At 36.1% G+C, this 25,515-nt stretch overlaps 1 protein-coding gene across 1 annotated transcript in view; it reads right to left on the reverse strand.

Moving 5' to 3' along the window:
- CSRNP3 (cysteine and serine rich nuclear protein 3) overlaps positions 1-25,515 on the reverse strand; it is a 123,902-nt gene that overhangs the window by 76,937 nt on the left and 21,450 nt on the right. The window lies entirely within an intron of this gene.

Genomic DNA, 25,515 nt, shown 5'->3' on the forward strand with positions numbered 1-25,515 from the left:
TTGTCTTTATAATTTATTTTAAATGAGTGTTTAATAGCAGCATCTGCATATATTAAAAATCACAAAAATTGGGAGGCTTCCAGTCTGAAAAAAGAAAAAGAAAAATATCATAAAATTGTTAAGGGGTAGAGCAGAAACAGGCAGAGTGCTTGCCTTGCATATAACCAATCCAGCTTCTATCCCCAGCATCCCATATGATCCTGGGGACTGCCAGAAGTGATTCCTGAGTGCAGAGCTAGGAGTCACCTCTGAGCACTGCCAATTGGGCAAAAAACAATAAATAAATAAATAAAATAAGATAATAAAATTTAAAATATTTTTTAAATATTATGTTTGATTTTTAATAGATATCAGATAATTGAGAAAAATATAAATTTATTCAGGACTAAGCTCCAGTTAGAACAAATTAATAAAAATGTAAAATTGCTAATATTTAAAGTAACTATATATTTTATTTAATAAGGGAGAAGGATTAGCTCAGTGGTAAAGCACACGTGTCTTATGCGTGAAACCCTATGTTTAAACATTAGCACTACACACATGTACCATATGTGTGTATGTATATATATATGTATCATAAATATTTATTATAAAGTTGCTTTTAAAGTCACATTTGAAAATTTTCTGAGATTTATCTAAAATATTTATAAGTAAAATAAGAAAATAGATTGCATCTTATTTGAGTGCCTATTTGATATATATGTTCTTCATCTAAAGCTTTTTGGTTTGTTTCAATCTTGACTCTTATTTGGAGATTATTTCTTCACTAGAATGGCAACAAGTTTATTCCAACTAATAAATGAATAAGTTTCTTAATATACCTGATTATTAGACTCCTGGTTTTTGAAATTTTGGTCATTTCAAAGATAAAGAATTGTCTAAGTTAGATTGCATTTGATATCTTTATCAGATTAAACTAGCAATAAATTATCACATATCAAAATACCTATACCAGAATATTTATTAATAAATAAACCTCGGGATACTAGGCAAAGCTCTTAAGCTTCCATTATTTTTCTCTCTTTGACAGTGTTGCATAAAGTGTGTGGCTCTGGGTGTAGTAATATCTGCAATGAGTATTTTGAAAGACACCATTTCTCTTGAGATTTCTGTCACTTTCTTGATTTTGTCACCTATTAGATATATATATATATATATATATACATACATATATTAAAGGAGGAGATATCATGAATAAATTCCAACAAACTTACCAACAAGCTCTATTTGTGCTCCAGCCTCATAACTAGTAAAATACTTTGTAGTAAAAAGGATTCAATAATACTGCACCTGTAATCTCCAAAGATGTGTTCATCTAATTCATTAACAGTTTCTAAATTTTTAAATTTTTAAAATCAATAAATAAAAATTTACAATATAGAAAAGAGGTTTCCTTACAATAATAATTTTCTTTTCCATTGTGCTTTCTTCGAGTCTTTAAGGAAAACATATATAAATTAAAGGGGATTTGACTTAGTTTTTTTTTCTTGTTGCTTTTTACCCTGATTTTACTGTAGTTCTCTTCCTGTAAAAGAATTGCTTTCTAGTACGCTATATTCCATCTACATAGGTAATCTGTTCTGTAAGGAATGAGAATGGGGAAAGAGGTGAATGAACAGCAAAGATTTCCTAATGCTGACAACACTTTTCCTTTCATATGAAATGATGGAATCTATGTAAATATCAATTCTTTTTTATTATTCAATAATATGTTTGTTTAAGCACCATGATTACAAACATGTTTGTAGTTGGGTTTCAGTTATAAAAAAGAACACCCCCTTCACCAGTGCAACATTCCCACCACCAATGCCCCTATCTCTTGCCTCCCCAAACCCCCTGCCTGTATAAGAGACAGGCATTTTATTTCTCTCACTCATTACCATTGCCTTGACAGTTGTTAGTCTAGTTCAGGGGCGGCAAACAGGATTTTTACCCTCATTCTAAATGGCAAATGCAATATGTGTTTAATATATTATTGTTAAAATTATATGCTTTTGTGTGAGTGTTTGTCTGCTTTGGCAGGTTACTGCATGGTGTGGCTCTCTGACTCTCACAGTTTAAAATTTTGGCTCTTTGTGTCAAACTTGTTCGCCATCCCTGGTCTAGTTATTTCTCTAATTAAACTCACCATTCTTTGTGGTAAGCTTTATACTGTAGGCTGGTCTTTCCAGCCATCATCATTGTTGTCTTTCAGTGTTATTACAAAAATGTTTTTTTACTATTCTTAAATCCCACAGATGAGTGAGACTATTCTGTGTCTATCTCTTTCTTTCTGACTTATTTCACTCAATATAATAGTTTCCATGTTTATCCATGTATAGGAAAATTTCATGACTTCACTTTTCCTGAAGGCTGCATAATATTTTGTGGTGTTGAGACAACTGGTCAACCACATGAAAAAAGTGAACTCAGACCTCCATCTACCATCGTGCACAAAGGTCAAATTCAAATGGATTAAAGACCTTGATATCAGACTCCGAACCAAAAGGTATATAGAAAAATACATAGGTAAAATACTCCATGACATTGAGACTAAAGGCATCTTCAAAGAGGAAACATCATTGTCCAAACAAGTGAAAGAAGAAATAAACACATGGGACTATATTAAACTGTGAAACCTCTGCACCTCAAAGGAAACAGTGACTAGGATACAAAGGCCATTTACAGAATAGGAGAAATTATTCACCCAATACCCATTAGATCTATATCCATCCAAGACATACAAGGTACTGACAGAACTTAACAAGAAAAATAATCTAACCAATCAAAAAATGGGGAGAAGAAATGAACATACATTTTTCTCAAAGGAGAAATAAATGGCCAAAAGACACATGAAAAACCACTCCACATCACTAGTTATCAGGGAGATGCAAATCAAAACAACTATGAGGTAACACCTCACGCCACAGAAACTGGCACACATCACAAAGAATAAGAACACTCAGTATTGGTGAGGAAGTGAGGAGAAAGGAACTCTCATTCAATGGTGGTGTGAATGCCATCTAGTGCAGCCATTATGGAAAACAATATGGAGATTCCTCAAAAAACTGGAAATTGAGCTTCCATATGATCCAGCCATACCACTCTTAGGGATATTTCCTAGGAACACAAAAACACAATACAAAAATGCTTTCTGCACACTTATATTCATTGCAGCGCTATTTACAATAGCCAGAATCTGGAAACAACCCAGATGCCTGACAACGGATGAGTGGCTAAAGAAACTGGAACATCTACACAATGTAAATTATCAATTCATTTGGTTCATGATTTCTATTATCTTTAAGTTGCTACTGATCCTCAACAGCAAGTGTATACATAGTTGTAGATTGAGTTTAATTAGTTTTATTTGCATGATTCACTTATTTTCCTCACTGCTTTTGTAAATCAACACCAGTGACTTTCCTTATTTTTTATTTTATGAAGGTCTGGGAGAAATCTCAAATATTGCTCAGGAAGCCTGGGGACCTTTGTTGGTTCAATGCTAAGGTCTAAGAATGTGGTGCTGACCTTGCACTTCTGAGAATGCTAGACATACTGAGGTGGGAGAAGATGGTGTTCGGTATCATGCCACTCTAACTCCAAAGCTGTTTTCTTGGCTTAGAAATTGATTTTTTCAGTCACGATTGTGCAAATTGGTACTGATATGAAAACTTTCCTTCTGGTTTGCAAATGAGCTAATGCCACTTAACAAAGATATGGTTGCCTCAATCATATAGTGGAGTAAAGCAGGATTAAAAAATGAAAACACAAAATATCTTTATGACATATGTTTTTTTTTATTTCTGCTTGGTGGTCTGAAAATTAGTTCTATTTTCATCACTAGATAGGTGTAAAAAAGGTTAAAAATCATTGATATAAAATAATAAATCAGAAACTAATATGTGTTTGCAGTTTCTGTGCAGTAAATATTTCTATAGGTCTGAAAAGTACTGTTAATAGTATTACATTAAAATAATGTTTTATAAGATTGCTTAAATAAATATATGAAATACATATATAGAAAGAAAAGAAAGAAAATGAGTTTAATAGGTATAAAATAAAGTTTTTAGAACTTCATTGCTTCTGGTTACATTATTGATATTCATACCCAAATGTCCTTAAACCCTTCATTAAAAGAAAGTGAATTATCCAGTGTTCTCATGCACACTTTACATACATAGTTCCATTATTCAGTAAGTTTAAGGTACTTAAACTTGATTTGGTTACTCTATACAGAATACAATTTTGAAACTAGAGATAAATACATATAATTTGCAATGTATATTTGCAATATATATAAGTTGCAATTGTGAAAATCAAGCTTGGATTAAAAACTGTTCTGAGAAACAATAAAAGTCTCATGTGTCAAGTCCTTTAAGGTTTCCATAGAAAAGCTATTGTATAGATATCAAACTCTAGTTTGTGCACAGCCAAGGTTTGAACCTGGTCTTAGTATTTAACTAACAATAGTATCCTGGAAAAGTCACTCCCTTTCTCAGAATTACAGTTTCATCATCTGAAAATTAGAAATAAAAGAAATAGCCACAAACAACGAAGTCGAGGAGAGAGAAATTAAAAACACAATTCCATTTAAAATAGTACCAAAAAATATTATGTACCTATGTACCTAGGAATCAGCCTTACAAGGGAAGTGAAAGACCTATACCAGGGAAACTTCAAAACACTTTAGAAAGAAATTGAAGAGGATCTAAAGAAATGAAAGAACATCCCATGCTCATGGATAGGTAGAATTAACATAGTCAAAATGACTATCCTACCCAAACTACTATATAGATTTAATGCAATCCCTATCCAAATTCAGACATCATTCTTTAAAGAATTAGAACAATCAATCACAAAATTCATCTGGAACCACAAAAGACTCAGGATAGCCAAACACATACTGAAAAACAAGAAGCTGGGTGGCATCTCCTTACCTAACTTGAAACTATACTAGAAAGCCATAGTGATCAAAACAGCATGGTAGTGGAACAGAGACAGGACCTCAGACCAGTGGGTCAGAACAGAATTCCCAGATATACAGCCAACTAATATTTGATAAAAGAGGCAAGAACTTGAAATGGTACAAAGAAAGTCTCTTCAACAAATGGTGCTGGTACAACTGGAAAACCACATGTACGAAAGTGAAAATTGACCCATACCTCAGTCCTTATACAAAAATCAACTCAAAATGGATCAAAGACCTTGAAATGAGACCCAAATCTATAAAGTGTATAGAGAACAAAATAGGCAGAACACTCGAAGACCTATATATCAAAAAGGTCTTCGAAGATGGAGCACCAATGGCAAGAACTTTAGTGTCAAACATAAACAAATGGGACTACATCAAACTAAAAAGCCTCTGCATGGCAAAAAAAAAAAAAAAAAAAACCCTACTTAACACAGGAAGACAGTTAACAGAATGGGAAAAAATATTTTCACTCGACATATCAGATAAAGGGCTGATATCTAGAACATACAAAGCACTCAGAAAGCTGAGCCCCCAAATCCAAACAAAGCCATAAAAATGGGGAGATAAAATGAATAGACACTTCTCAGAGGAAGACAGAAGGATGGCCAACAAACACATGAAAACATGCTCACCTTTACTCATCATCAGGGAAATCCAAATCAAGACAACAATGAGATACCACCTAACACCAGTGAGGATGGCTCACATCAAAAATAATGGAAACAACCTTTGTTGGCAGGGATGCGGTATGAAAGGCACTCTCATCCACTGCTGGTGGGAATGCCCCCTAGTCCAACACATATGTAGAACAGTCTGGAGAGTGCTCAAAGTACTCAGAATTTAGCTGCTATTTGACCCAGCAATTGCTCTTCTAGGTATATACCCCCAAGATAGAAGGACATTCATTCCAAAGTACGTGTGCACTCCACTGTTTATCGCAGCACTCAGTATAATAGCCAAGTCTTGGAACCAACCAAGATGCCCAACAACAGGTGAATGGATCATGAAGATGTGGTATTTATACACAATGGAATACTACATGGCAGTCATAAATGATACAATCACAGACTTTGCAGCAACACGGATGGATGTAGAACATATTATGTTAAACGAAGTAAGTTAGAAGACAAAAGATAAACACAGAATGATAGCACTATTCTGAAGCACCTAATACATACACCTTATATACAACTAATACTCAACAATCAAATAACAGGGTATAACAGGGTAGAAACTCCAAACACGGTAATACTCAATGTATACTCGGGAGCAGTGCCTAAAATACATGAAAAAGAAACAACACAAACTCTTGACTACACATTATACCACAAAGAAACCAGCAACAGTAGAAACAGCAGAATAGAGAGAACAGGTAAGTAATCAGCCTTCTACTACAAAGGTCCATAATAATCCCTTAGGGATCTTATACAGGACCACAGGTAAAGTATACCATGGGAAATCACTGACTCCAAAGGAAACATCCCATAACATTATGTTTTAATGCCTTATTCTTACTATATTTAAAATAACCTCTCAGCTTTTCTGTCCACAGGTATTCTTGGATACAAAGGGTGGACAAACTAAGATGGCATCTCGGGGCTCAGTCACACGAGATACCATACCCAGCTTGCACTATGAGAATGTCCCGAGAAAACTCTTTCACATACACTTTATCTCTAGGTTATACTTTCTTTTAGGATTTGAAGCATGTGACCAGTCAGACCACCGAAGCAGCAACGGTGATGTACAGACTTATACTACAGGCCCTACTCATCGAACACATTCAAGCAAACTAGCATTCCCTTGCTATTTTCTCCTCTCTTCTCACTACTTTCTTTTTTCTTTTCTTTTCTTCTCTTTTCTTTTTTTTTTCTTTTCTCTTTTTCCTTTCTTTCTAATGTATTTTCTCTTTTCTTCTTCCCTAACCCATCCTTTCCCCCCTTTGGAAATCCAACAATCCCTTCACCCCTCAATCCCATCCAGACCTCCCACTGTATTAAAACTCTTCACCTCTAGTTCTTAATCCATCAGGCATCAAGACTGACCTCCTACCCCAACGAACCAGTACCCAGCACCCAAGCGAAGGGACACCCAGTCAAACCTACACCTCGCCCCCGCAAGAAAAGGCAACCAACTCCCCGGTGGACTCATGCTGCACGGTCCTCCCTGGACTGTTACTTGAAACTGGACTTAGCTCCAAAAGTATCCCCAATGCAAGAACTCTTACAAGACCTACCTGCCGCAAATCCTTTGCCAATCTCAAGAAGGTCAGGGGGAGTGAAGGAAAGGTGCCTGGGAACCCACACACCACAAGAAAATCCCAAAAGACAATGGGGAAACCTACACTTCCAACATAAGTATAAGACTGGTATTGCACTACCTCTTTACCTGCTTTTCCCCAAAAGTAAGGTAGTCTGAGACATCACATGGTTCCTTTAATTATTTTGTTTATTCATTTTTTAAATGTTTGTTCTACATATACATATTTGAGCACATATACTTTTATTCCTATTTTTATCTTGTTTGGATGTGTGACCTGTTTCTGTTTTCTTCTCTGTACACCCACATATGCACCGACAATACAAAGTAGCACCATTTCTCCCTGCAAAGGCACACTAAAAATAGGGGAAATCTTACACATAAAAGAGAGCTCTTATCTACTAGAGATAAGAACTCATACTTGTTTACAATACAGGGATATCTCCCACCTTGAAAATATGTCATTTGGACCCAACTTAGACCTCAGGTGATTAGACACCATCCGTCCAGCCTTGAACCCTGGACCCCAGACATAGAATCGACACAGTTTTTAACAACAGCTACAGGAAACAAACCCCATCTGGGACATCCTTAATACCGCTGGGCCACCAACAAGTGCCAGCTCTAATATGATATCCTGACAACAAAGAAAATGGGAACAACTTGACCTAAGAACAGGTTATCCTACCTCACCAGCTAACGATAAGACAAAATCAGAAGACTTGTCACCCTTTGGTCAGTCCAAAAGCCAAGACCACGATTTACAGATGACTGGCTGCTAGAACCATGAGTGGACTGAATACATCTTGAGACCAATAAAAAAGCCCTAGTCTAGGGTTTGAAATACGACCCGCACAACAACCATGATCCCCAGTTCCAAAGGTCCGGCAGAGACAATCGCAACGGAATGGGGCTTCTGGAAACACAATGAAAGACGCTATCCTAAGTTTCATCCCAGGATCAGTGCAAAGACCAAGACCACCAACCACAGAAGATGAATTAAAATGACACTAAGGGAACAGAACTTCTAGAACCACAAAGAAAGACTTCATCATTAGTCCCACTCCTGAACCTGTGCAGATACTGAGATCTCTAGATACAGAGGTCTTATCTCATCACCCAGGACGGAGCAGAAGTTTTCCAAACACCACGGAAAGCAGCACCACCGGTTGAGTAAATGAACCTGAACAGAGTCTATAGTTAATCCCGTGACAATATACCCCATGGGTGGAGAAACCCCATAACGCTTATGCCAAGTGAATTCCTTTTCGAATGACCCCATTATTTACTGTGCAAGTGCAGGAGGGGACAAAAAAGGCAAAACACTTTTTATCTTTTATATATTATTTTTCTTCATTTATTATTATTATTAATTATTATTATTATTATTTACCTATCTACTTTTTGTCGATTTCTTTGCTTTGGTGTGGTTATTGAAGTTGTTATCCCCATTTATATTTATATTGTTTTTCTTCTTTTCTTTTCTTTCTTTAGGTGCTCCGCCATGTTTTTTAACTCAAGACCATGATTTTTTTTTTTGTGGTGCCTATCATTATCACTGGAGTGCTCACTGGATATTTGACTATTCTTTTTGTACTGTTGGGGTGTTTCACCTTATTTTTCTCCTTCATCTCTCAAACAGACGATGAGAGCCTCTAGAAGGATTCCGCCCATTTTCAGTCTAATGACTTTTACCCCAGTTTACTACTTTTCTGTTCTTCAAATAAAACAACATAACTTGAACTATGTAGTTCTTCCTCCCAGTTAGAGGGGGAAATAAGGGAGGCACCAAGACCAAGACTTCTAAGTAGTAAGCTAGGTACAGAGGGGACCACATATTCTCGCAGCCCTGGAGGTGAGGGAGGAGGATATGGGAGGTAGGACGAACAGGGAGGGGTAGGGTGATGGGAAACCCCCTGATTTTATGTAAATATGTACCCATAATATTATTGTCAACAATATGTAAACCACTACGATCAAAATAAAAATTATATTAAAAAAAGAAATATTCATTTCCTAGGACTTCTGTGAGAATTAGATGTAATAATGTATATAAATGATAGTTGCAAGTGTCATTTTTAAAGTCACTTTTTTTTTAGTATTTGAAAAGAAACCCACTTTATTATGAAAATAGAATATATTGTCTCTTAACTGGAAGCTTTTGGAGGGGCACACCCAGTGATTCTCAGCTGTTATTCCTGGCTATGTGCTCAGAAATCACTCCTGGCTTGGGGGACCATATGGGACACCGGGGACTGAACTCAGGTTTGTCCTGGGTCAGTTGCGTGCAAGATAAATGCCATACTGCTATCCTATTGCTCAGGCCTCTTAACTGGAAATTTTAAGTGATGTTAACTGGAACAGAAGCAATTGGTTTTATATGTATTTTCTTTTTATTACCCACTTGCCTGGCTGTACTCTGTTTGCCAGAAACTCACACAGGCTTCCATCCTGTAGTGCTTTCCTGATAGCTGTCCTTTTTCTTTTCCTAATTCCACATCTGAGTCTACAAGCATATACATTTCATTCCAATCAATTTCATGAGCTTCTTTTTTCCTCCTCTCCTTCACCATTCTGACTTTTAGTTTCATGTTACTATCCATTTCTTCCAGTAAATTATCCTTGATGAATTCTATAGAAAAATTTCCAGAATACCTGTGCCAACATTAATTTCTCTGTCCGGTTATTTATACAAAAGTTGTGCTGTATTGATGTTCTGATGGTGCTTAGAGTTTAGAAGATTGAGTCCAAAAGACATCAAACACTTGTGTGTCTATTTCCCATAAATCATATCTTGGAGTGCACTCATAAAAGTACTCACTTATTTCCATTAAGATAGTCTGCAAGAGAGCGCTGTAAATGGTTGATGCTAATGACCCCATAGATATTTTAAAACCTGATATGGTCAGTCAATCAGGAGGCATTTGCCAAGAATATCCTCACCCCACCCCCTTCTCTGTAGCTCTGAAGCTTTTCCTGTAGGAAATTGGGTCTGACTGTGAAATGTCACAATGCCCAGTATTATTATCCCTTAGTCATAACAGTGTCGGAACCTCTTCTTCCTGACTTCTTTTACTATGTGAAAATGAAAATACAAATCAGAAAAAGACTAGGATTCTTCAGATTCAAAAAAAAAAATCTAAGAAGACAAAGTACTTCCTGTTAATCATGGCACTTGATTACAAAAGTTTTTCATTCCACTACAAAAAAAACTACAAGCATGCAAGAATTTGTAAATAGAGTGCTTTTAATTTGAATCCAACCGGTTTAAGACATATTGAATTTCTATGATTTAAAATATCACTCTGCACATTTTAATTTAAGTAGCTGTAGACTTTACTCTATGTTCTGAATTGGCTGAAAATGGTGTTTTCAGGAATCAGATTAAAAAAAATAGCTCCACTATTTAAACTTTGTATCTCCAGGCATCTACTTACAATCAGCATTAGATGCTACATCAGTTATGCTAATTAATTACATGTATAAAGCCTGTAAATGTAAGAGCAATCCAAAGCATTGAAAGTTTAATGAAGAATCAGAAAATGTTATTACAGCTGCAAGTATTATTCTGAACTCTTATGCTTTTTTAGGACCAGTGCCAGCAAGGATGGGAAAGATATATTCTTCAAATTCTTTCTTCAAAGCTGAGAATAAGTTCCAAGATGTTCCTTGAAGAATGCTCCACTTCCTAGACATAAATTGTCTAGGAAGCAGGTAGATAAACAGTGAATTTAGCTTTAAGAAGAATTTCATTTGGTTGGATAAGTTTACTACTTTTGTTGGTGTGGCTGTCACTATTATTCAATTCAAAGCCTTTGAGGTGGGTCTTATTCCATACCTACTAATGTCTTGTCATTCACTTGGCTGATCTCTTTTATATGACCTATTAGTTTGAAGAATTTTGGATTTGCATCCCTGAACTAGATCTACCCAAAACTTCTTTCCCATTCTACAAAAAGCTGTCATATGTTTCTTTCCACTCTATTAATAAAATGTATTGTCTCTGGAACCATCATTACCACCACTATCATCATTATGATAGCAAATACACTTTGGGACTTACTAAATATCACGTACAATGTAAGCTTTTTCATGTATTTGCTCATTTTAAGCCCCCAAGAAATATATAATGCAGCTGCACTGCTTTTTCTATAGAGCTAGGGATTAAACTCAGTTATACAAGGCAAATGCTCTACCTTTGGCCCTGAGTCTTTTTTCCCCCTAATATTTACCAGAAAACCAAAAGACACAGAAACAATACATTGACTGCCTCAGAGTAAAAAAGTCTTTGATAAAAGTCTTAGCAACCTATGTCTAGACATTACCAGAAGACGTACTAATGGTTTTCTAGTTTACTAGTACTGGCTACTTGGTATAAAAAGTTACTTGGTATAGTACAGTGGTTCAGACCCTTAGCTTGCATATGTGGGCAATCCTGATTTGATCAATGGTACTATATATGGTTCCCAAGCATCATCAGCAATAGCCAAAAACAAAACAAAACACTACCTCCACCAATTAACTGAACAAATACAAACTATTTTCTAATAACTGCTAGGTAGACTACCACCTATATGTGGATTTCGATAGTTGTCTCAAAAGGATTACATTTATCATGAGAAATTAAATCGTGAGAAAAAAATCTATTTTAGAACAAATAAAGTCTTATGGATATACTATCTAAATATTTGCACATTCTATTGAAAAATAGGCTTAACCTCACCAATATGGAAAAACAATTAACATGTAAATGAGATATATATAAATACAAAATTTTTAAAATAACATTTTATAAAATTCAGTTTTTAAATGACCCCACCACCACAACTCATTCTGAGAACTTTTCATTATTTTGTACTTTTATTTGGAAGTTTTCAGACATTTTTGTAGTAATGAAATGTTCCAATGAATATTTATAATTTTAGCTAAAACAACTTAAAAATATAACTAACTACATAAATATTCAATTTATTTCTCTGATTTTTCAGTGGGCCAATATACATTATTTCTAACTTCAACTATTATCACATCTCTGCTCATTTCTCATTGTTTCTCATAGTTTTTTTTTTTAGTTCAAATATCCTTTACTCTGAATTCATTAGTTTTAATCAGAATATCTGAAAGAAAAATCTGTTCAAATAATTCACAGTTTTCATTTCTGTGAAATCTTCAAGGTGAAAGTACCAAATGTGGTACTATAATTTATATATTCTTGCATAAGCTTCTTGGATTTATAAATAGATACACTAACACCATAAGTACAAACAATAAAACACTTGAACAGTCTCAAATATCAAAATCTAAGTAACATAAACAAAAAGGCTTAGTGTGTTTGAAAAGAAAATGGAATATCTTACTCTTATGCAAATTATAAAACAGTAAAGATCAGTTTAGTTTTAAATTTTACAAGTAGGGAAACATAAGTAAAATAAATTTAGAGAGGGCTACCTATAACAAATGAAATTATAGATAGTGAGGTTCTTCCAGTTTCTTAGCTCTGGCTTTTTCAATTTTAACAAACTGAACAAATTTGCAATAGAGTTCCAGTCTCACAAATTCAATTGGGAAAGAAAAACCATGGTAAACATAAGTTTTTTTCTTTCATGTGTTTTCCAAACACAACAATTTTATTGATGATTAGCTAAAGCAACAAGATTAGATTTTTAACATGATAGAGGCAAAATATTATATAGGACTTACGATACATACATCACTGTATAGTCAACTTTGGAAGCACAAGAAGCAAAATAGTCCAAACAGGATTTAAAAAAAATTTTTTTTCTTCTAACATGTTCCTATGAAACAGAGTCGCACACTGAGGTAAGATATAACTCCCCACATTTGGGAGCTGAGGCAGTGAATGTGGGTCAAAGGATTTCAGAAAACATTTCAGATCACTTGGCTAAAACTGAAGGCAAAATGAAGGCTCTGAATGACTATTTTAAATTTAGCTTTCTTTAGTGAACAAATTTGGTCTAAAAATTTCTAAAGTATTACTGGTCCTCTTTGCCTTTCTATATTAGGAGAAGAGTGATAAACAAAAGACAGAAAAGTAAACAGACTATCATATAGCTAAAAAAAAAAGGGGGTAATCAGAAAGAAATTAATGGAGATGAGATTGGTGGGTGACCCAAAGGCTTTTATAAAAAAAAAAGGTAACTGAAACTTGTTAAAAAAAATAAGATATTTCAAATTTCTAGTAAAAGACATTAATATTTTGCTATACTTCCTCAGAATGCTCATACTAAAAGCAGTATGAAAGTACAAGCTAAAGCACACCCACCACCCTTTATCTTCTTCATCTAGTGGTGCCAATGTTCACATTGCTTTGCATTAACCCTTCCTCCATATATTATTGCTCCCATAAAATGTAATGTCATTCCACATGTTTTGATTTTGTAAATACTATAAAAGTTGCATAATTTCTCAACTTGCTTTATCACACTCAATAGATATGAGAAAACCTAGCAATACAGTCTCCTACTGTATAGCTCAAACTACAGTTGATCAAGTTTTAGACTAATGGAAACATATTATTTTAATTGTTTACTACTGATTTTCAAGATGACTGAAGCAAAAGCAGGATAAGATCGGAGTTCTTGGTTCAAATCATAGTTGTCTATATAAGTTACTGTCAAACTTTCACATTTTGCCGGACAGATGAATTAATATGTGTAATATGGCATCTTCTGATTAAAGATTCCCAAATTTCTTACATCCTTGAACCTCTACTTACACCATATGACACTTGTATTCTGTGTATTATCTATTCATAGTCTATGGCTATATTGTTTGTTTCTTGGTCAATACTTGATAGTGTTTAATAGCTACTACTGACTTTAGAGTATAGAGGTCATTTATGGCAGTGTTTGGGGAGGCCCTGTAGTGCTAAGGACTGATTTTGGGTCTCCTACATTCAACATTGTGTTTCAGTTGTTGAATTATATCTCTGGCCCTGTCTGGCTATTTTCAATCTTCATTTACTTTTCCCTGTTTTTGTACTCTTTTTTTTTATATCTGATTACAAATACATTCTCAGTATATAAGTTACAGTGTCTTTTTCTAATCTGCAGTCCATCTTTTTAATATCCCAAAGAGATAGTTATTTGCATAAACAAGTTAAATTTACATTAAATACATTATACTTTTTTTATGCTGTTTGCATCAGACCCCACCACAGACACATTTTCCTATATTTTTCATGAACTATACAGACTTTTCTTCACATGTAGGTATTTAGTTTATAAGAAATTAATTTGCATAACTGGTTTAAAGTAGGTATCTAATTTATCTTTTCAATGTGGGTGGCCACTGAAAGATATTTATTAGAGTAGTCCTTTTTTTTTTTTTTTTTTTTTTTGGTTTTTCGGGCCACACCCATTTGATACTCAGGGGTTACTCCTGGCTATGCGCTCAGAAATTGCCCCTGACTTGGGGGGACCATATGGGATGCCGGGGGATCAAACTGCGGTCCTTCCTTGGCTAGTGCTTGCAAGGCAGACACCTTACCTCTAGTGCCACCTCGCTGGCCCCAGAGTAGTCCTTCTTGTCCCGTCTCATTTGCACTGTCTCCCTGACATATCTTATGCTGCCATTTAACTGTGGGTTTATTTCCAAATCCTTTGCTCCATGTGGGGGCTCAACTAATTTGAGTCATTTTAATTATTACAGAATGTATTAAGGTTAACTTAAAGTAAGGTTTACTAAAGTAAGCATACCCTCCTCTATATTCTTTTTCAAAATTTTATGTCAGTTTATTTTTCAGGCTCAACTCTTCCACAAAAATTTTAGGATAAATTATACCTACAAATATTTTTTTGTTTTTGGGCCACACCCAGAGGTGCTCAAGAGTTACTCCTGGTTCTGTGCTCAGAAATCGCTCTTGGCAGGTCAGGGGACCATATGGGATGCTAGGGATCGAACCCAGGTCTGTTTGGGTCTGCCATGTGCAAGGCAAATGCCCTATCGCTGTGCTACTGCTCTAACCCCATATACCTACAAATATTTTTAATTTATTATGAAAAACTGATTTATGAGAAAATACAGAGTGGTAAAATAATAGGTTTTATATTGTTTCAATCTCATTTTATCCTTCTCTGTCTCTATCTCTGTCTCTATCTCTCTAGCTCTCTCTCTCCCTCTGGTTTTGGAGCCATACATATAGTGATCAGGGTTCACCCCTGGGTAAGCACTGATTAGGAATCACCCCTGGAGATGCTTTAGGAGCCATCTGCAGGATTGTTCTGGATTTGGTCACATATATGGCAAATGCCTTATTTCCTATGTTACCTCTCTAGTTCTATCTATTGGTTCTTCTTTTAGGTGGAAAATTACTTAGGAATATCAGTAAACATTTTTACTGTGAAAATGTCCAAGCCTATTTCTAAGATACAGACTTCGAACCCACATACTTTTCTGATCAGGGAATAAATACACTACAGAGCAAATATTTATGTTAAAACACTTAATTTGAAGAGTCAGCCATAGGATGACTTCTAGGCAGGATTATCAGGCAGTAAAAAGGAAAGTTGGACTGGTGAAGCAGGGTAAGCATTTTATGGCTGAAACTCAATTACGAACATGTTTATAACCATGGTGCTTAAAGAAATTATTTTAAAAAAAGATTTGTTTTATTTAAAGAATGTAGGAAATACTAGTGTGGCTAGCATTTGGAGGTGTGTGTGTGTGTGTGTGTGTGTGTGTGTGTGAGAGAGAGAGAGAGAGAGAGAGAGAGAGAGAGAGAGAGAGAGAGAGAGAGTGAGAGAAAGAGTGAGTGAGAGAGAGTGAGAGAGAGAGGAGAGAGAGAGAGAAAGAAAGAAAGAAAGAAAGAAAGAGAGAGAAAGAAAGAAAGAAAGAGAGAGAGGTACTAAGGAAAACAAGTTAAAGATTTAAGTAGGGGAGCCGGAGAGAAAGCATGGAGATAGGGCATTTGCCTTGCATGCAGAGGGATGGTGGTTCAAATCCCGGCAACTCATATGGTACCCCGAGCCTGCCAGGAGCGATTTCTGAGCATACAGTCGGGAGTAACCCCTGAGCACTGCCGGGTGTGACTCAAAAACCAAAAGAAAAAAAAAGATTTAAGTAGGAAAGTGATGTGCTCTATTATAGGGCTGCTGCGAGAAGACTGAGGCTTGGACAAGAAAGTAAACAGAGAAAGTTGGTAGGCTCCTCTAGCACTCAAGGAGAAAGATAAAAGTCATATGCACGTGGGATACACAACATTAATGGAAGAGAGTGGATAGATTGAGATATATTTATGTAAGACACGATTGTGGCAGAAAAGGCAAATAAATAAAAAGACAAAACAGAATTAAAAAAATTCTCAGCAGGCTGAAATAAAGAACTAACCTAATAAGCTACCATTTATTAAAGCTAACCATATGCTCTTGATCCTGAATTTAAACCAAGCCAAACAACAACTAAATGAGCTCCACGTATATAATGCAAGTGATCTGACTTGGTAATAAAGATTTTTCTTTAGCTGAGTCAAAGGATAGTAAAGGTGAGAGGAACTTGGATTCCCTCAAGTGTGTTATATAGCTACAGCATAAATAGCTGAGCAAGATCCAATTAATCAGGAAGGCTTCTGCCCAGGAAGGCTATAAATAAGCAAATGAAACCAGAAAGATACATGTTAGGAATACATCATTACAGTGGGCCTAATTTTATACATAGTTCAATGTTGCTTATATTCAAGTATAATAACAAATTATTCAGATATCACAATGACCACCATTAAATGAATAAATTAGATCACCTGGAAGTTTGGTATTTATATTTATTTATGTTCATGCTACTAGAAGGCCTCCTAAAATGGACATATGTAGTCTTACTATAAATCTTTTAAAAATGTTTAGCAGTTTGGTTGTGCTAAAAAAAAAAGGGACAATTCTTTACAAAGCTGTTACTTATCAAGTGTTTTGCAACACCAATCTAATTAGTGAGATATTCATAAGCTCTACAAATACATGTTTAAGCTCTATAAGTTTCAAAAACGATCAAATGTGTGTATAAACAGTTATAATTTTAAATAGAAAAAGGTTACATGTTGAAGAAATGCTAAAATACTAATAGACTCTGAGTTTCTCTAAAAACAATTTTTTAGTGCCTAGTCCTAGAGACCAGAGAAGAGAAAATAGTACATATTTAAAAGTTCAATCAATTCTCCATTTATACAAATAATAAACAAAAATAGTGTTTCCTAGGTGCCAGGCATGGAAGCCCCAGAATATGCTTTTGGTTAACATTCATTCATTCCTTCAAAATCCATCTTGAGTGCCTTTCTTAAAGGGAGAAGTTAAGAACATGCAGACTACAGAGACTGATACTTAGTGCTTTTTTTTTTTTTTTTTTTTTTTTTTTTGGTTTTTGGGTCACACCCGGTAACACTCAGGGGTTACTCCTGGCTATGTGCTCAGAAGTTGCTCCTGGCTTGGGGGACCATATGGGACACCGGGGGATCGAACCGCGGTCCGTCCAAGGCTAGCGCAGGCAAGGCAGGCACCTTACCTTTAGCGCCACCGCCCGGCCCCGATACTTAGTGCTTTGAGAGGAAAAAAAAATTAATGATGGGCCTGTGTCATTTTCTCCTAAACTCCCTATAATTTGAGATATTTAAAATAAGAGAGATATATAAACTGAAGGATTTGGTAGAGAACTGATTATGAAAACTGGTCTTCAAAACAAATTAAAAAATTAAAATCATGTAGCAAATGATGCAAAGTGGAATAATATCTATTGGGAGAAAATAAGATAATAATGTAGTAAAGTGGGGAGTGGGGAGAAAGTAGAAGGACTGGGTATTAGTTTGAATCTGTGGTGTTTAAATTTGGTATTTCAAAGGTAGAGCTATTTTTGTTTGTAAAGAATGGAAATGACAAAGGACATGAGTAAAAGAGATGTAGACTGTAGGACAAAGAGAAGTCAAAGAAATAGATCTCAATGGGTATTCAGAAGTCATGACTGAACCAACATTATCTATTTGTAAAAAAAAAAGAACCCTAATTTAATATGAAATATGCAATTAGTGCAAAGGAAATGACACTGAGGAAGACTTGGGAGCACATGATAGAATGTGCATGTACAGAGAAAATGGAAAGAAATATGAAAGGAAGTGGGAAGGAGAAACATAAATCATAATATCAGATTTTGATCAATTATGAATAAATCGCTGAATATTAATAAAAATCGTTATAGAAGCAATATATCCTGATCATACAGCTATTTTTGGACTTGAACTCAATCATATAATTGTTTTGTAAATCCCTGTTAACACCATATAAAATTCACTAGTTGTTTTTATATGCAATTTACATTATCCTTATAACCCTTAATCTTTTTACTCCTTCCATATTGTACATTTATTTGTAGAAACACTCTATTACAGAAAAAATAATGTGTTCCTTTTGGGAGGGCACTTCATCATATAGCTTCTCATTATTCATGTGAAGTGCTAAGAACCTTGAACGGTCAGAAAGAAATCATTCCTCTCTAGTTTCTCTGTAACTCTCTTTTTGACAGTGTTCAAGTACAAAGTGATTGGCTATACAACCACAGGGATTTGATGAAACAAAGAATCCCACTGCATTACAGACAACAGCAGCTTCTATGTCAAGCAAAGTACAAGATATGACCTTGGTTGAATGCTGGTAAGTATGCTAAGATGCTTAGCCTTACTCAGAAAACCAAGAAATGAGGCAAATGCCTTTCCTGAAGGAATTTTGAAGCCTTAATTATCATAATGCAATGTGTTAGAAATTGAACATGTTTACAGAAAGTTCAAAATAGCATAGTATTTTTCAAAAACACAGCTGCTGACTGGTATCAAACCATTCTATCAATTTTCTGTATCTGTAATAACAAAATACAATATGTTACTTCACAGAACTCACTCAGTACCTGAGATATTTAAAATTTGAACAGTGAAATTCTGAGCACTGATTTTTAAAATGACCATATTTTTAAAAATTAATTTGGGATCAGAGAAATGCTCAAAGAACTAAAGTTTAAGTTTTGCATTCAGGTTCAATTGTTGGGTTTAAATCATAGGACCTCTAGAGTAAAAACCACCGTCTCTCTGACTCAAATCCAAATGTGATAGTAAATTTGGTTTCCAAATTTTATACAAATTTGACAGTACATAAATTTTTAAAGCCCTCATTTGATTATATTTTTTTAAAAAAATTAGAACAAGGGGACAGAGAGATAGCATGGAGGTAGGGTGTGTGCCTTGCATGCAGAAGGATGGTGGTTTGAATCCCAGCATCCCATATGGTCCACCGAACCTGCCAGGAGTGATTTCTGAGCATAGAGCCAGGAGTAACCCCTGAGCACTGCCGAGTGTGACTCAAAAACAAAAACAAAAAACAAATAACAAAAAAAAATTAGAACAAGATTTAATTTAATACAAAATAAAATAAGTAATTTAGTAGGTTAACCATTGTTAGCTGCCTCTGATACTGAGAGATAAAAAGTAGGCCTGGACCCCACGCCACGCTGGCTTTCAAGGCCAGGTCTGGCATCTGAGCTCTGGGGGGATGGGAAAGAGGCAAACTCTTCCCCTATGCTTTTTCATACTGGAGAGGGAGGCTGCAGCTGGACCCAGAAAATCCCACATGCCAGGATTACTGTTCCTCTCCTACAGGTATGGCTGGGAAGCTGGCCAATGGCCTCCTGGGCTGACAAACTAGTCCAGGAGACGAGAACTCCCATGCCAAACTGGTCTTCAGGGCCAGGTTTGGCAACTGGGCTCTGGGGGGAGGGGGGAGGAGGGAAACTCCAAACCCCATGCTTTTTCAAACTGGAGAGGAAGGTTGCAGCTGGACCCAGAAAATCCCACATGCCAGGATTACTGCTCCTCTTCTACTGGCATGGCTGGGAATCTGGGCAGACAGCTGGCCAAAGGCCCCCAGGACTGACCAGTTAGTCCTGGAGACCGAGAGCCCCCCACGCCAAGCTGGCTTTCAAGGCCAGGTCTGGCATCTGAGCTCTGGGTGGATGGGGAAGAGGCAAACTCCTCCCCTATGCTTTTTCATACTGTAGAGGGAGGCTGCAGCTGGACCCAGACGATCCCACATGCCAGGATTACTGTTCCTCTCCTACAAGTATGGCTGGGAACTGGGCAGACAGCTGGCCAGTAGCCTCCTGGGCTGACCAACTAGTCCAGGAGACCGAGATCCCCCCATGCCAAACTGGTCTTCAGGGCCAGGTTTGGCAACTGGGCTCTGGGGGGAGGGGGCAGAGGGAAACTCCTCCCGTATTCATACTGGACCCCCTGCAGCGGTGTCTTTTCTTACTAATACTCATTTTTATAATCGTGCGGGCGCAAATGCGCACTCGTGACAAATATATTTTTTGAGCATTATCTAAAAATGTTCTTCATTCTAGAGATTCCTAGGAAAGGAAACGGAATACCAAAGATTTGGATGATAACACTCAAATAGATCTTTAAAGTTAGTCTTTATGGATGTGACTTTCGTACTGACTCCAAGCCGAAATCACAAACAATTCATATATATGTATTGTATACAGCCCCTGTCATGTATTGCCTCTCCCCTTCCCCTGTGTCTCCTCTATCCCCTCATTTTTCAATCCTGATCCGTTATCTTCCCCTAATTTAACCCTCTTTACCCTCAGTTCCTAATTCGGTAGGCATCAAGATTGACCTCCTGCCCCAACAGACCACCTTCCAGCTCCTCAGTGAAAGACACCCTCTGGGTCCCCGTTCTCATGCTTTGGCAAAGAACTACAGCCAGCATGCCTGCTGACTCATGTTTGATGGCCCCTCTCACCCCCACCAAATTGTGGACTGTTGCACGATACAGGAATCAGCCTCAGCAAAACTTCCAGCTCAAAGACACTATATGGTCTCGTAATGCAGCAAAGCATCTCTCAAACTCAATTCCAAGGCCTGTGAATCGAAAAGTACCTTGGCTTTTACTCCCCACAAGAATATATCAAAAGACTTAATTGGGAGTCTTATATTGCCTATTAGAAGCTCAATACCTGTATAAGATGTTAAGATGTGTATTCTTAAATATACAAGTAGCCTCCTCCACCACTTGTTTTATTCGAATACCTTTTATTTTAAACTCAGTTTTATTTATTTTTTCTATTTTAATATATACATTTTTTCTCTATCATTACCATTTTCGGTGCTGCTTGGTACAAAATGCTTTGACTGGGATGAAAGCTCAGAACAAAACCAGACGACAGAGACTGTGTGTGCAGCCTGTCATCCTTACCCAGAATAGCACCAACAACACAGTATGATACCATACGTTTTTGTATGGGCACAGTAAAAAAGGGGGAAACCATAGACACAGAAACAAGATCTTATCTTCTAGGGATAAGAACTCACTTTTTATAGCAGAAGGGTGCCTCCCATCCTGAACTTGTGTCATGTGGATGTAACCAGTCCCCAGGAGATTGGACAGTATTAGTCCAATCGAAACCCCAGATCCCCGACATAGAAATGATACAGCTCCGGGCAACGCCACCAGGAACTAAGCTCCATTGGGAGATTTATAACACTACTTTGGCACCAACTTGTGCCAGTTTTGATATGATGAGGAAAGGAAAACTTGACCTAAGACCAGGCTGTCCTATCACATCACCTAACACTAAATGGAAATCAGAAGAGCTATCGTCCTTTGAACTGTGAAAATAAGAGCACCAACAACAGAAAACTGACTTTGACAACTGCGACTGAACAGAGCCTACCTTGGGACTAATAAGGAAAACCCCACCCTAGGCTGTAGTCCAGGACACATAAAAACAACAATAACAACAACAACAACAAGATGTCTTATTGCAGATGTCCAACTTGGACAACAAAGAATGAGCAGAACCTTTGGATCCATAATATCCTAGGCTTCGGCTTAGGGACTGAACGAAAACAGGGAGCAAGTGTTACAGAAGACTGAACACCACAACAACGATGGATAGGAACCTCACCTAGAGACTCTATTCTAGACCCTGACCTATAACCTGCGCAAATACCAAAATACTAGATACAGTGGCTTGATTTTCTCACACACAACCGAGAGGAAACTTTCCTGGCATCACAAAAAAGCCTTTGGGATGGGGTAATGAGTATATATGGAGTCAGGAGTTGATCTCATGATGGTATGCTTCAAGGATGGAGAAACCCTGAATCTCTTAGGCCATGGGAATTCCCTTTCTTCCCCAATGCTTACTGTGCCTATGCAAAAAAAAAAAAAAAAAAGTGGGGGGAACGCCAAACCCTACCACTCCAGCACCCATACTTTTTCTTGTTTTGTTTTGATTTGTTAGTTTTTGACTTTATATTTTCCTTCTCTTTGTTCTTCTACTTTTCTCTTTCTTTTTCACACTTCTGGTTATTATTTAGAGATTTATTTTTATTTTTATTTGCCGGGTCCATTTTTTTTCTTTTTTCTTCCATTTTTCTTTTTTTTTTCTTTTCTCCTTTCTTTTTTTAGTAGTTGTCACCAAACTTTTTTTCTCCCCTTTTTCTTATCCTTTTTATCTCCAATGACGGTGAAATAGATGCTCAATCTACAACAAATTGTAAAGTGGAGACCAGTTGCACTGACATACTGGGGGGTAGAGGAGGGAGATGTGGGATGCATGCTGGGAATAGGGGCGGAGGGAGGACAGCACTGGTGGTGGGAATGCCCCTTATTCATTGTCACTATGTACCATAAATGATGCAGTGAAAGATTTGTAATACACTTTGGTCACAATAGAAATTAAAAAAAAAAAAAGTGGGGCTGGAGAGATAGCATGGAGATAGGGCATTTGCCTTGCATGCAGGACAATGGTTCGAATCCCAGCATCCCATATGGTCCCTCTGAGCCTGCCAGGAGCGATTTCTGAATGTAGAGCCAGGAGTAAGCCCTGAGCACTGCTGGGTGTGACCCAAAAACCAAAAAAAAAAGACAGAGAAAGATAAAAAGCAACTCAATCATTTATTAGCCATTATAAAATATGACCATTTTCTTCAGTGGGAAAACTAATTCTGTTGGATAGAACTGAAAAATGTCTTTACAGATTGGTTAATATATTGAATGATTTATATGATGATGCCATCTTAAGCTGTTGTTGTCAAATAAAACACAGCCTGAACTATACTAATCATTTTAGATTATAACTAAAACTCATTTTTTCATGAGAGATGCACACCATTAACAGAAATAAAAATAAATGTGAACACTTATCCATCATTCTCACATCTGAACTTTCAGTGTTTAGGATAATTTACTATTTTCCCCATGCATATTTTTTTGCATTTTTTAAATTTAAACACGTGATTACAAAGTTGTTCATGATTGAGTTTCATCTCACTATGTACAGCACCATTCACCCATGAATATTTTCTACCACAAATGTCCCTTGTTTCCCTCCTCTTTTACCCCCTACCTGCCTCTGGGGCAGACATTTAACTCCCTGCATATATTTTATCTAGTTTTATTTGTTCTTAATATTATCTCATAGAAATTTTACATATTTCCATAAAGACTTCTTCACTAACAAAAGTTATAGAAATTATCATAATCCAGTGAATTATTTTCCATCTCGTAAATATATTAATTTCCAGTGTCCCCTTCCTTTGTTTCGCTGGTCTGATTTTTGGTTAATGGTTTAACCACAAACATTTTTATATTTATTCAGTTTTACCTTTGTTTCTAATGCTTATCTTTTCAGAAAATTTTGCCAAGTACAGACATCTGCATAGAATCTATTATGGCTCTTTTATTTATTTATTTATTTATTGGTTTTTGGGCCACACCTAGCAGTGCTCAGGGGCTACTCCTGGCTATCTGCTCAGAAATAGCTCCTGGCAGGCACAGGGCACCATATGGGACACCTGGATTCAAACCAACCACCTTAGGTCCTGGGTCGGCTGCTTGGAAGGCAAACGCCTCTGTGCTCTCTCCACGGCCCTATTATAGCTTTTTTTTTAATATATATACAAAGTACTTTTAAAATTTTATTGAAATTACTAGCAAAGTATGTACTATGACTTTTGCCAGTACCCAGATAATGTATAATTTTATTTTACTTTTGGTACCAAGAGGAGGAGAGTGAAAAGGAGTGGAAAAGAGTATGTTTTCATACTTTCTGGATTTTTTTTTTGCAATGCTAGGAACACTAATTTCATGAAGAGGATATTTCTATGATGTCATATCCTTGAAATCTCATTAGAATTGCTTAAATGTGCATTGTTTTTACTATTAACTGTTTTAATTGCTAATTAAAATTCTTATGTGCATATTCATTGGGATATGTATCTTGTATTTATCTAAAACTTTTACACATATTTTATGATCTAATTATAAAATAACCCTATTCAGTTAGTACAAGATTAACTAAAGTCTTGCACCTTATACATTGCTCCACTGTAGTTTCTTATTTGTTTGTTTAGCAAAAGCTTAACATTTTTATTTATTGTTTTTAAAATGTAATTTTTCTGTTACTGTAAAGCAAAGTAGAATAACAATCCTGCCAGATGTCTGACAAATATGCATCTCTGATTTAAAAAAATGTAATATTTACTTATTGTGTCTAGAATATACTTTAACATATATTTTGAGATGCGACTTTAAATTTAGGGGCCAAGAGATTGTATAGGAGTGTAGGTATTTCCGTTGCATGTGGCCAATTCTGGTTTCAATACCTAGCACTGCATATGGTCCACAAGGTCCTACCATGTGACACTTCAAGCCCCATCCCAAAATTTATTTTAAGATTAAATGGAAAATCTTTATTTCAAATCAAAGATAAAGCACACTTTGTATTATCACAATACCTATAATTATAGGTCTAAAAAATATAGTGTATGCTTCTATAAACGTAATAACTTTGTTCAAAAGCAGTTTTATTTTCTTGTGCTGTAATCGTAACTTACATTTTATCATGTTTTGTATTAGTTTTTCTGAATTAAAGGGATGTTCTTAGTTTGGTATATTTGTTTTATGTTTGACCATTTTATTTTCTTACTAACTTGAAAATAATGGATTTTTTTTGTTAGTGTTGTTATTGTTTTTTTTTGTTCTATTTTTTGTTTTGTTTTTTGAATCACACCCGGCAGCGCTCAGGGGTTCCTCATGGCTCTACGCTCAGAAATCGCTTCTGGCAGGCTCGGAGGACCATATGGGATGCCGGGCAAACACCTTACCAATGTGCTATCTCTCCAGCCTTGTTATTGTTTTTTATTTGGACTTTCATATTTCCAAATTAGCCACATCAGCCACTGAACTGAAAATTGGAAAAGTGAAAGATTAGTTATCTATCATAACATCATGATATATTAAAATGTT

The sequence above is a fragment of the Suncus etruscus genome, chromosome 5 (genome assembly GCF_024139225.1).
Source record: "Suncus etruscus isolate mSunEtr1 chromosome 5, mSunEtr1.pri.cur, whole genome shotgun sequence".
Lineage (NCBI taxonomy): Eukaryota > Metazoa > Chordata > Mammalia > Eulipotyphla > Soricidae > Suncus > Suncus etruscus.